Consider the following 6,651-nt stretch of genomic DNA (forward strand, 5'->3'; position numbering starts at 1 on the left):
AACGGAAATGTTTTTCTATCTGTATAGAATTAATGTTTTAATTAATGTTTCTAGTTACTCACGTTTCAACTTTATTTTGACTGTTCGTGTATATTTTTAGTGAACACATTTTTAACCTCACCGCGAGACTGTTTTTCTGGTATAAAATTTTACACATATGCATTTATATTATATGTACTTTGTTTTACGTACACATTTGTGTCGATTAATTTTTAAGATGTGATGTCTTTTTCATTGTAATGCACATTGAGCATCTTTAAGGAAATGGAAATGCGCAATATAAATGCTATTTATTATTATTATTATTATTATTATTATTATTAAGCTCAAAAGGGCAATAAGAAGAAACCGATGCCTCTCAAATCCCCTGGACCAGATAAGATCCACAATGAAATGCTTGTCTACCTCAATCCGGCTGATATGGTAAGGGCACCATTTTCCAGCTAATCACCAAGACGAGGAATGAAAAACGATCCCCTGAACAAGGAGAACCTGCTAAAAAATGAACAGCTATCGACCTATTTCAGTCACTTTGTGCATCAGGAACTTGCAGAGAGGATGGCCAAGAACCACCTGTACTGGTGGCTGGAAACAATCTCTGCAGAATTTCGTGCGGGCCAGGGCTCAGCCAGAGAAGTCCATGACCGCTTCCATGAAAAGAAACATACAGTAGAGGAGTTTGATTATCTCCAGCAAGCTTACAACAGGGTATATAGGAAAGGTGGTAGATGACACGGACTGGAATCCACTGGAAACTCCACAGTTGGGTGAAGACCTTCCTTACAGACAGGACAATCCAGACCAAGAGAAAGTGTGGTGTTTTATTGAAAGCTGTACTGGAGCAGGGACTACCCTAGGTAGCTGTACACTTTTCCTTGACCTGCCTGAAATACTGAAATCGGAGAAGGCCCTATATATGCCAGTGACATCCATTGGCAGTCAAGTCAGGAAGTTGTTCCTACCGTTACCCACTTTGGGCGGGGGGTGGGGGACTGAACAGTCACCTAGCACTGCTTACTCGGGACCGGTACTTGGTTTCAGTAAAGCCTATCAATATTACACACTGAAGTAAGAAAACTTTCACCACTACACAATTTAAAGTAAGGCTCTTATAACTCAGTGACCTACGTCATGTTGACCACGCTCAAGTTCAGGGTTACAGAGGTTATAAATGGCAAGACAACAGCAAATCACTGTGAGCACATCGGTGAATTGCTCTGAAGCTATCATATTACGGCATTGTGTAAGCTATCGTGAACTGGATAAGATGGCGTTATTTTTTAACTGCTTTTGTGGGCTTTGTTCGGCTGGTGCACATTCAGATTGTGTCGCCTTATTAACATTTATGTACTACGAAACTCACTCTAGCACTTTTTGTAGTGTGCTACAGCCACACTCTGGCGAGGAACTTGTATGGAAAATTGAGCAAGGTTCTTTTATAGTCTCTTTGTGGGTGTTGTGCGCATTGAAATGTTTGGGAGGCAGTGCACATCCGAGCTGTATGGGATATAGTAGCCGCCTCTAGCATTTTGTTCCAACACCGGTATGGTCCATGGTTATTACGGTCCAACTTTGTTATGGTACAATTTCGTTATGGTCCAACTCTGTTATGGTTCAACTCTGTTATGGTCCATTGTTGTTACGGTCCAACTCTGTTATGGCACGGCACAACTTTATTTATGGTCCAACTCTGTTATGGTCCATCTAATTTTTTGTCCAAGCCTTTTATGGTCCAACTCTTATGGTCCAAGTCTGTTATGGTCCAAGTCAGTTATGGTCCATTGTTGATACGTCCCAACTCTGTTATGGTACAACTATATTATGGTCCGACTCTGTTATGGTCCATCTTTTTTTGTCCAACACTTTTATTGTCTAACTTTGTTAAGGTCCAACTCTGTCTAATTACTGGATCAACCTTTTAATGGTTCATATCTATTAAGGTCCAATCCTTTTATGGTCCGATTCTGTTGTGGTTCAACTCTGTTATGGTCCTTCTCTTTTTGGTCCGACCCTTTTATGGTCCAAATCTGTTAAGGTCCATTGTTATTACGGTCCAACTTTGTTATGGTACAACATTGTTATTGCCCAACTCTGTTATGGTCCGTCTCTTTTGTGTTCCAACCCTTTTATGGTCCTACTCTGTTATGGTCCATTTCTGTTTCCGACCAACCGCTTTATGATCTATCTGGGTTATGGTCCAATCTCTTTTTTGTCCAACTCTTTCATGGTCCATCTATTTTATTTTATTTTTTGGTCAAAGCCATTTTTGGTCGAAGCCTGTCCAACTCAGTTATGGTTCAACTCTGTTAGGGTCAATCCTTTTTTTTTTGGTTCAACCAATTTATGGTCCAACTTTGTTATGGCCCATCTCTGTTATGGTCCTCCTCTTTTTGGGAAAGACATTTTTATGGTCCAACTATGTAATGGTCCAACTCTGTTATGGTCCATCTCTTTTTTGGTCCAATCCTTTTATGGTCTAAATCTGTAACGTGATAACGTTTTTATGGTCCAACTGTGTTGTGGTTCAACTGTGTTATGGTCCAACTCTTTTTTAGTCCAACCCTTTTACTGTCCAACTCAGTTATGGTCCTACTGTGTTATGATCCATCTAATTTTTGGTTCAACCCTTTTATGGTCCAAATCTGCTATGGTCCATTGTTGTTATGGTCCAACTCTGTTATAGTCTATCTCGTTTTTAGTCCAATTCTTTGTTATCCAACTCTGTAATTGTTCAACTTTGTTATGTTCCATTTTTTGGGGGTCCAATCCGTTTTTGGTCCAGCTCTTTTATGGTCCAAGCCTTTTATGGTCCATTGTTGTTACTGTCCAACTCTGTTGTTGTTCACCTTCGTTAGGGTCCAATTTTGTTACGCAAAGGATGAATACACCAATGGGTGTGATAGGCCCCGGGGACATTGAATACCCAAACACGGACGTCTACGTGCAGGCACAAAGGATCCAGGACGTGATAACTAGCTTGTGTGTGTGAATTTGGCGCAACAACGCTGCCAGGTTCAGACCACATTAATTTGACCCCGTTGAGTGCGTTGTCCCACTTTGTGAGATACAGAACTTGTAGCACCTGGAATTTCAATGCCAGATGAAATGGACTACTGGTACACCACTCACCTGGGATGTAAGAAAAAACAAACAAAAAAACAGGGTCCCCAGTAAATATGCTAAAGGAAAAAAAAAAAAAAGGAATTCATCCTTTATCGGGCAACTCGTCGTACATTAAGGCTCGCACCATGCAGTGCCAAGCCAGTCTGCTAGGGAAAAGTTAGATCTGGGAAAGCAGAACAGTTTAGACTGCTTCAAGTCAACGTTTGTGGCCTTGCGAACAAGAAAATAGAAATCTCTCATCTTTTAGATTCAAGGAAAATTCACATTGCCCTATTACAAGAAAGCACAGACCCTTATATACAAGGTTGCACTCACTATACCTGCAAAAGCCCTGACTGCCAATTTGTACAAATCTCCTATATCAGAAATGACACGCAAGAAACAGCTACAATTTGGTACACAGATTGCAAATTGACAGTCTTCCTCCGGGAAGTGACTGCTCTTTTGATCCATAACAATAGTTGCAGGTGATTTTAATAGCCACTCGCCTCTATACAAAACATACAACAAAAGCGGAAAGGCAACAAAACTCTGTGTCACAAGAAACCTCCTTGTTTTCAAAGACAAGAAATCTACCGTTATTAATTTTTCACAGGGCTCACAACACACATTGAGCAGGCCTGATTTGTGTATTCCTTTCATCCTCTCTTTTGATGTTTACTGAGGGGCTGTAACAGATTCTCTGCTCTATGTACCTCAAGAGTTGCTGGAAAAAGTGCAACCACTTCTGGGATGAGAATATTGAACAAGCAAGAAAGCAATAATTCAACAAGAAACAGAATTAACTACAAAAAAGCTTCAGCTAGGGTCAAAAAGACAAACCTCTAGGCCGAAAGAAAGAAATGGAGCAACACGTTGACCTACGTAGAAACGAAGCCAAAGCTTCACTTCTCTCCAACAACCCAAAACCCATGGACACAGCAGAAGGTGCTATCGTAGAAGACGGAAAAAAAATCAGAAACTTTCAGCAAGTACGTTGCTTCTGTGAACAAAGCCACAATCACACTGACCTACATAAAAACTGTCTAAAAAACTGAGCAAAGTACAAGTATCTCTCTCTTTGAAGATGAATTCACTCTAACTAAGCTCAACAGAAGAAACCGATGCCTCTCAAATCCCCTGGACCAGATAAGATCCACAATGAAATGCTTGTCTACCTCAATCCGGCTGATATGGTAAGGGCACCATTTTCCAGCTAATCACCAAGACGAGGAATGAAAAACGATCCCCTGAACAAGGAGAACCTGCTAAAAAATGAACAGCTATCGACCTATTTCAGTCACTTTGTGCATCAGGAACTTGCAGAGAGGATGGCCAAGAACCACCTGTACTGGTGGCTGGAAACAATCTCTGCAGAATTTCGTGCGGGCCAGGGCTCAGCCAGAGAAGTCCATGACCGCTTCCATGAAAAGAAACATACAGTAGAGGAGTTTGATTATCTCCAGCAAGCTTACAACAGGGTATATAGGAAAGGTGGTAGATGACACGGACTGGAATCCACTGGAAACTCCACAGTTGGGTGAAGACCTTCCTTACAGACAGGACAATCCAGACCAAGAGAAAGTGTGGTGTTTTATTGAAAGCTGTACTGGAGCAGGGACTACCCTAGGTAGCTGTACACTTTTCCTTGACCTGCCTGAAATACTGAAATCGGAGAAGGCCCTATATATGCCAGTGACATCCATTGGCAGTCAAGTCAGGAAGTTGTTCCTACCGTTACCCACTTTGGGCGGGGGGTGGGGGACTGAACAGTCACCTAGCACTGCTTACTCGGGACCGGTACCTAGCACTGCTTACTCGGGACCGGTACTTGGTTTCAGTAAAGCCTATCAATATTACACACTGAAGTAAGAAAACTTTCACCACTACACAATTTAAAGTAAGGCTCTTATAACTCAGTGACCTACGTCATGTTGACCACGCTCAAGTTCAGGGTTACAGAGGTTATAAATGGCAAGACAACAGCAAATCACTGTGAGCACATCGGTGAATTGCTCTGAAGCTATCATATTACGGCATTGTGTAAGCTATCGTGAACTGGATAAGATGGCGTTATTTTTTAACTGCTTTTGTGGGCTTTGTTCGGCTGGTGCACATTCAGATTGTGTCGCCTTATTAACATTTATGTACTACGAAACTCACTCTAAACATAATAGTTGTTTGGGTCCGCCCATAGAGCACTTTTTGTAGTGTGCTACAGCCACACTCTGGCGAGGAACTTGTATGGAAAATTGAGCAAGGTTCTTTTATAGTCTCTTTGTGGGTGTTGTGCGCATTGAAATGTTTGGGAGGCAGTGCACATCCGAGCTGTATGGGATATAGTAGCCGCCTCTAGCATTTTGTTCCAACACCGGTATGGTCCATGGTTATTACGGTCCAACTTTGTTATGGTACAATTTCGTTATGGTCCAACTCTGTTATGGTTCAACTCTGTTATGGTCCATTGTTGTTACGGTCCAACTCTGTTATGGCACGGCACAACTTTATTTATGGTCCAACTCTGTTATGGTCCATCTAATTTTTTGTCCAAGCCTTTTATGGTCCAACTCTTATGGTCCAAGTCTGTTATGGTCCAAGTCAGTTATGGTCCATTGTTGATACGTCCCAACTCTGTTATGGTACAACTATATTATGGTCCGACTCTGTTATGGTCCATCTTTTTTTGTCCAACACTTTTATTGTCTAACTTTGTTAAGGTCCAACTCTGTCTAATTACTGGATCAACCTTTTAATGGTTCATATCTATTAAGGTCCAATCCTTTTATGGTCCGATTCTGTTGTGGTTCAACTCTGTTATGGTCCTTCTCTTTTTGGTCCGACCCTTTTATGGTCCAAATCTGTTAAGGTCCATTGTTATTACGGTCCAACTTTGTTATGGTACAACATTGTTATTGCCCAACTCTGTTATGGTCCGTCTCTTTTGTGTTCCAACCCTTTTATGGTCCTACTCTGTTATGGTCCATTTCTGTTTCCGACCAACCGCTTTATGATCCAACTGGGTTATGATCTATCTGGGTTATGGTCCAATCTCTTTTTTGTCCAACTCTTTCATGGTCCATCTATTTTTTGGTCAAAGCCATTTTTGGTCGAAGCCTTTTACTGTCCAACTCAGTTATGGTTCAACTCTGTTAGGGTCAATCCTTTTTTTTTTGGTTCAACCAATTTATGGTCCAACTTTGTTATGGTCCATCTCTGTTATGGTCCTCCTCTTTTTGGGAAAGACATTTTTATGGTCCAACTATGTAATGGTCCAACTCTGTTATGGTCCATCTCTTTTTTGGTCCAATCCTTTTATGGTCTAAATCTGTAACGTGATAACGTTTTTATGGTCCAACTGTGTTGTGGTTCAACTGTGTTATGGTCCAACTCTTTTTTAGTCCAACCCTTTTACTGTCCAACTCAGTTATGGTCCTACTGTGTTATGATCCATCTAATTTTTGGTTCAACCCTTTTATGGTCCAAATCTGCTATGGTCCATTGTTGTTATGGTCCAACTCTGTTATATAAAGCTAACTCGGTTTTAAGCCA

The 6,651-nt window shown here is 41.2% G+C and overlaps 1 long non-coding RNA gene across 2 annotated transcripts in view; it reads left to right on the top strand.

Annotated features, from left to right (window-relative positions):
- The window catches only part of LOC106014117, a 9,513-nt gene extending 2,892 nt beyond the window's left edge, over positions 1 to 6,621 (top strand). The window contains exons 3-4 of one of the 2 annotated variants that reach the window (XR_001185524.1): positions 1,106 to 1,411; positions 5,008 to 6,621. This is a non-coding gene — a long non-coding RNA (uncharacterized LOC106014117). Of the gene's footprint in view, positions 1 to 1,105; positions 2,177 to 5,007 lie in introns of those variants that run through there. The other variant, XR_004859494.1, reaches the window with a different exon arrangement.
- Positions 6,622 to 6,651: the final 30 nt, after the last annotated feature.

The sequence above is a fragment of the Aplysia californica genome, unplaced genomic scaffold, assembly GCF_000002075.1.
Source record: "Aplysia californica isolate F4 #8 unplaced genomic scaffold, AplCal3.0 scaffold02615, whole genome shotgun sequence".
Lineage (NCBI taxonomy): Eukaryota > Metazoa > Mollusca > Gastropoda > Aplysiida > Aplysiidae > Aplysia > Aplysia californica.